This window comes from Hoplias malabaricus, chromosome Y (assembly GCF_029633855.1).
Source record: "Hoplias malabaricus isolate fHopMal1 chromosome Y, fHopMal1.hap1, whole genome shotgun sequence".
Lineage (NCBI taxonomy): Eukaryota > Metazoa > Chordata > Actinopteri > Characiformes > Erythrinidae > Hoplias > Hoplias malabaricus.
This window is the reverse complement of record NC_089820.1, coordinates 30,884,075-30,890,568: the sequence shown is the minus strand read 5'-3', so window position 1 is coordinate 30,890,568 and position 6,494 is coordinate 30,884,075.

Genomic DNA, 6,494 nt, shown 5'->3' with positions numbered 1-6,494 from the left:
GGACCCTCCTCAAGCCTCGTAGCGAGTCCGAGGGAGGTTCATCGTTGTCGGCTATGCGAAAGGGGTTCAGACGCCTCTAATCCTGTGGGCATATGGTTTCTCAGCCTGGTGCCGTCGGGATATTAGGGAGGCATTAAATCAGACGTAAGTTTGGGTAACAGCGATGCGAAACGCTATGCCCAAAGGAGTGGCTTCCCGATGGGCTTGAAATAATGGGAATGTCCGCTCTGCTTCCCTGGATGTGTTCAAAACCTAAGTCGAGACATCCGTAGACCCCGTTGATGCGAATTCCATGCCCGAGGAGTGACGCCCTCTGGGCTTAAGGGTGGTGGTAAGACCGGCCCCACTCTCTGGAGGTCTAAACTGACTTCCATGGACCCCGGTGATTCGAATTTCAAGCCCGAGGAGGTGCACACCTCCGGGCTAAGGGGATGGTTTGGGTGGCCTCCCCTCTGGATGTGTTCAAAACCTAAGTTGAGACATCCATAGACCCCGGTAATCCGAATTTCATGCCCGAGGAGTGACGCCCTCTGGGCTTAAGAGTGGTGGTAAGACCGGCCCCACTCTCTGGAGGTCTAAACTGACTTCCATGGACCCCGGTGATGCGAATTTCATGCCCGAGGAGTGGCGCCCTCTGGGCTAAGAGTGGTGGTAAGACCGGCCCCACTCTCTGGATGTCTAAAATGACTTCCATGGACCCCGGTGATTCGAATTTGAAGCCCGAGGAGGTGCACACCTCCGGGCTAAGGGGATGGTTTGGGTGGCCTCCCCTCTGGATGTGTTCAAAACCTAAGTTGAGACATCCATAGACCCCGGTAATCCGAATTTCATGCCCGAGGAGTGACGCCCTCTGGGCTTAAGGGTGGTGGTAAGACCGGCCCCACTCTCTGGATGTCTAAAATGACTTCCATGGACCCCGGTGATGCGAATACACAAGCCCGAGGAGTGGCACACCTCTGGGCTAAGGGGATGGTTTGGGTTGCCTCCCCTCTGGAGGTCTAAAAATGACTTCCATAGACCCCGGCGAAGCGAATTTAAAGCCCGAGGACTGGCACCCCTCTGGGCTAAGGGGATGGTTAGGGTGGCCTCCCCTCTGGATGTCTAAAATGACTTCCATGGACCCCGGTGATGCGAATACACAAGCCCGAGGATTGGCACACCTCTGGGCTAAGGGGATGGTTTGGGTTGCCTCCCCTCTGGAGGTCTAAAAATGACTTCCATAGACCCCGGCGAAGCGAATTTAAAGCCCGAGGACTGGCACCCCTCTGGGCTAAGGGGATGGTTAGGGTGGCCTCCCCTCTGGATGTCTAAAATGACTTCCATGGACCCCGGTGATGCGAATACACAAGCCCGAGGAGTGGCACACCTCTGGGCTAAGGGGATGGTTTGGGTTGCCTCCCCTCTGGAGGTCTAAAAAATGACTTCCATAGACCCCGGCGAAGCGAATTTAAAGCCCGAGGACTGGCACCCCTCTGGGCTAAGGGTGGTGGTTAATCCGGCCCCCCCTTCTGGATGTGTTCAAAACCTAAGTCGAGACATCCATGGACCCCCGGTGATGCGAAGTGACATGCCCGAGGAGTGACGCCCTCTGGGCTAAGGTTGTGATAAGCCCGGTCTCTCCTCTGGAGGTCTGTGGTTTTAAAGTGAAAATTTTCTAAGTCCCTCACCTGAGATTTTAAGAAAATCAGGACCCTCCTCAAGCCTCGTAGCGAGTCCGAGGGAGGTTCATCGTTGTCGGCTATGCGAACGAGGTTCCAACGCCTCAAATCCTGTGGGCATATGGTTTCTCAGCCTGGTGCCGTCGGGATATTAGGGAGGCATTAAATCAGACGTAAGTTTGGGTAACAGCGATGCGAAACGCTATGCCCAAAGGAGTGGCTTCCCGATGGGCTTGAAATAATGGGAATGTCCGCTCTGCTTCCCTGGATGTGTTCAAAACCTAAGTCGAGACATCCGTAGACCCCGTTGATGCGAATTCCATGCCCGAGGAGTGGCACACCTCTGGGCTAAGGGTTGGTGGTAAGTCAGGCCCCACCCTCTGGAGGTTTTCAAAACCTAAGTCGAGACCTCCGTAGACCCCGGTGATGCGAATACCGAAGCCCGAGGACTGGCACCCCTCTGGGCTAGGGTGGGGATAAGATATGCCCCCACCCTCTGGAGGTTTTCAAAACCTAAGTCGAGACCTCCGTAGACCCCGGTGATGCGAAATGACATGCCCGAGGACTGGCACCCCTCTGGGCTAGGGTGGGGATAAGATATGCCCCCACCCTCTGGAGGTTTTTAAAACCTAAGTCGAGACCTCCATAGAACCCCGGTGATGCGAAGTGACATGCCCGAGGACTGGCACCCCTCTGGGCTAGGGTGGTGGTTAATCCGGCCCCACCTCTGGAGGTTTTCAAAACCTAAGTCGAGACCTCCATAGACCCCGGTGATGCGAATACCGAAGCCCGAGGACTGGCACCCCTCTGGGCTAGGGTGGTGGTTAATCCGGCCCCCCCTCTGGAGGTTTTCAAAACCTAAGTCGAGACCTCCATAGACCCCGGTGATGCGAATACCGAAGCCCGAGGACTGGCACCCCTCTGGGCTAAGGGGATGGTTTGGGTGGCCTCCCCTTCAATCCCGATGATTCGTTCGATATATGCCCAGGGAGGTGAACACTTCTCTGGGCGTGAGGGGGTCGAGCGTATGAGGGTTGTACCCCGTTATGGTTCCTACTATAAACGAATCCGAGCGGCGGGTCCACAGGCCACCGACCACCTGCCCACTTGCGGGGTGGGTGCGACGGGCCGCCCGCCGGCAGTTGTCCCCGTTCCTAACCTAACTCTTGCCCGTGCGCGAGTCGAAAGGGGCATACAAACCCCCGAGGCGAAGACCGGCGTTCCGCTTGGTCTAATGTGGGATCTCCCAGATTTTCCCCTCCGCGGGGACTTGGGAGCGCACCACCGGGCCCCCGCGCTGGAAACGGCCGGAGGCAAAGAGCGCATTAGAGGTGTCACGGATCGGTCTTTTTAAACGGACCGCGGCTGGAAGTTCGCAGGGGAAGAGGCGCTCGGTTTACGGTTCCCGGGCCCGACCCCCTTCGTCTTCTTAAATCGAGAAAACTAACCGTAGGCTCCGGGGGGGCGAATCGTAAAACCTTTGCCGACCTCCTCGCACTGCGAGGGGGCCAGGATTTTGCGGCTTGTCCGCGTATCGGTCCTACCAAGGACCGCGGCTGGAAGTTCGGTGGTGAGCCCTCGACCTTACGAGATTGGGGGCAAAACCCTTCGTCTTCTGAACATCAGACGGCTCCGGGGGGGGCGTACCGTAAAACCTATGCCGACCTCCTCGCGCTTTGAGGGGGCCAGGAAATTCTCTTCCATTCTCTTCCCTTAAACGGACGTCCTTTACGCCCGTTCGAAATGCGGCATACCCGGAGCACCAGGGGCAGGCTTCTAATCCGAAATAATACCGGCTTTTAGAACGATCCTCCCCGCCACGTGCTCCAGCCTCCATGGCTCGTGGACCCCCCGTAACAGGGGGTCCGCTTGTCCCAGAATCGTTCCGAGGGAGACTTAGCCGATCCGTCGGTCTAATTTCCACCGCAGTTTGGGTCCGTTAAAAGGTCCGAGTCGGTGGTGCCTTAGGGTCGGGATCCTATTGAGGGAAGGAACCGGCCCCTAGCCTGCACCGTCCGGGCCTTGAATCGTACATTTTCCAAGTAGTCAAACCCCCGATTGCAGACCCACCTCCGGGGGGTCTCGTTCGAAAAGCCTTTCCGCGGTGCGCGTCTCTTCCTCCTTCGGGGGGTCGAGTTCCACGCACCACCGACTCTCTCTCTTTCCCCAAGCCGGGTTTGAGTACCAGAGGGATCGGCCTGGTTGATCCTGCCAGTATCATATGCTTGTCTCAAAGATTAAGCCATGCAAGTCTAAGTACACACGGGCGTTGGTACAGTGAAACTGCGAATGGCTCATTAAATCAGTTATGGTTCCTTTGATCGCTCCACACGTTACTTGGTATAACTGTGGTAATTCCAGAGCTAATACATGCAAACGAAGCGTTGGAAGTGGGGGTGCCGTTTCGAGGTGGTCGGTGACTGGTTCACCTTCCCCCCTCGGCGCCCCCCACGGATACGTGCATTTATCAGAACCAAAAAACCCCCTCCCGACTCCGGTCGGGTCCGCTTTGGTGACTCTAGATAACCTTTGGCCGATCGCAGAGCCCTTCGGGGCGGCGACGTCTCATTCGAGTGTCTGCCCTATCAACTTTCGACGGTAGTCTACGGGACTACGTGTGGTGACCACGGGTAACGGGGAATCTGGGTTCGATTCCGGAGAGGGAGCCTGAGAAACGGCTACCACATCCAAGGAAGGCAGCAGGCGCGCAAATTACCCATTCCCGACACGGGGAGGTAGTGACGAAAAATATCGGTGCGAGGCCCCGTTTGAAGGTTTCGGGACCGAAATGAACTCAATCTACGTCCGTGGGTGAGGACCCATTGGAGGGCAAGTCTGGTGCCAGCAGCCGCGGTAATTCCAGCTCCAATAGCGTATGTTAACGTTGCTGCAGTTAAAAAGCTCGTAGTTGGATCCGGGGACGGGTCCCGGCTGCCGGGCCTCTGCCCGTCCGGACTTCGCGGTGGGAAGCTGCCCCTCTCCGGGGGGGTTGGGGACCCCCCGCGGGTCTCTGGGTGGAGGTCGCGGGACCTTGTCCCTACTCATCCGGTGTCCTCTGCTCCCTTCCTCCGCGGAGAGGCCCTTAGCTGGGTCGTCCGCCGCGGTTGAATACGTGGGGGGCGGAAGGGTCCGGTGCGTTTACTTTGAACAAAACAGAGTGCTCAAAGCAGGCCGAAGCGTGCCTTGAATGGACTGAGCTAGGAATAATGGAATAAGGCCTTCCCATGGGGGGCGAGTCGGAGCTCTTCGGCGAGGCGGCCGGGCGGGGCCGTTTTCTGGCCGCCGCACGGTTCCCCGAGCCGGGGGGGTATCCGACCGCTCTCTTGGTCCTATTTCGTGGGTTTGACGGACCAAAGGTCATGATTAAGAGGGACGGCCGGGGGCATTCGTACCGCACCGAGAGAGGTGAAATTCGTAGACCGGTGCGGGACGGACAAAAGCGAAGGCATTTGCCAAGAATGTTTTCATTAATCAAGAACGAAAGTCGGAGGATCGAAGACGATCAGGTACCGTCGTAGTTCCGACCGTAAACTATGCCGACCCGCGATCCGGCGGCGTTGGGTTAACGACTATGACCCGCCGGGCAGCGTCCGGGAAACCACGAGTCTTTGGGCTCTGGGGGGAGTACGGTTGCAAAGCTGAAACTTAAAGGAATTGACGGAAGGGCACCACCAGGAGTGGAGCTTGCGGCTTAATTTGACTCAACGCGGGGAACCTAACCCGGCCCGGACACGGTAAGGATTGACAGATTGACGGCTCTTTCTCGATTCTGTGGGTGGTGGTGCATGGCCGTTGGTAGTTCGTGGAGCGATTCGTCTGGTCAATTCCGGTAACGAACGAGATCCCATCCTTTAAGTAGTTACACGGCCCCTCTCCTGGGTCGGACTCTATCCCCGAAGGTCCCCGTTCGCGGGGGGTCCCCATCGGGGTGGGGGTGTTGGGGGTTTCGGCGGGGGTCCGGTTCTACCCCGGATCGGTTCGGGGAGGTGATGCGGTTGACGGGGGTTCAGTTCTGCGTCGAGTGGGTGGCTCCGGCCTCTCCCCTTCGCGTTCGGTTCCCTCCCCGATGCCGTCCGCACCTCGTTCCGCTCTCCGGGTGTGGGTTGTCCGTCCTTCGCCTTCGCCTTCCCTCTCCCCTCCCCGGTGCCCTCCCGCTTACCGCGGGCCTGAAGGTTGGGGTTCGCCCGGTGGGAATCAGCGGTCGGTGGCTAAACTTCTTAGAGCGATTTGTGGCACAGAAGCCACTTGAGAAATGGAGCAATAACAGGTCTGTGATGCCCTTAGAAGTCCGGGGTCGCACGTGAGCTACAATGGCTGGTTCAACATGTAAGTTACCCTACGCCGAGAGGTGCGGGCAATCCTATGAACGCCATTCCCCGCTGGGGACAGGGGATTGCAACTATTCCCCTCGAACGAGGAATTCCAAGTAGGCGCGGGTCACCAGCCCGCGTCGATTAAGTCCCTGCCCTTTGTACACACCGCCCGTCGCTACTACCGATCGGATGCCTCGGTGAGGTCCTCGGACCGTCCCCGGGGCGGCCCTCGAACGGGGGTCGCCTCCGGGCGATGGGAAGTCGATCGAACCCGGACATCTAGAGGGAGTAAAAGTCGTAACAAGGTTTTCGTAGGGGAACCTGCGGAAGGATCAATAACGGTGACCTGGCCGCGGTCGGCGCCCGCCGTCCGTGCCGGTTGTCGAGTCGGACTCGAGAGGCCGAACCTCCCCCCCGGCGGGTACCTTCAAGGTATGGACCGCAGAAGCCTCGTACCTTTCGTCGTCGGCCGACGTGAGTCTCTCCCCCCTCCGGGTGGGTGGACGTAGCGAGCCGGCTTCGG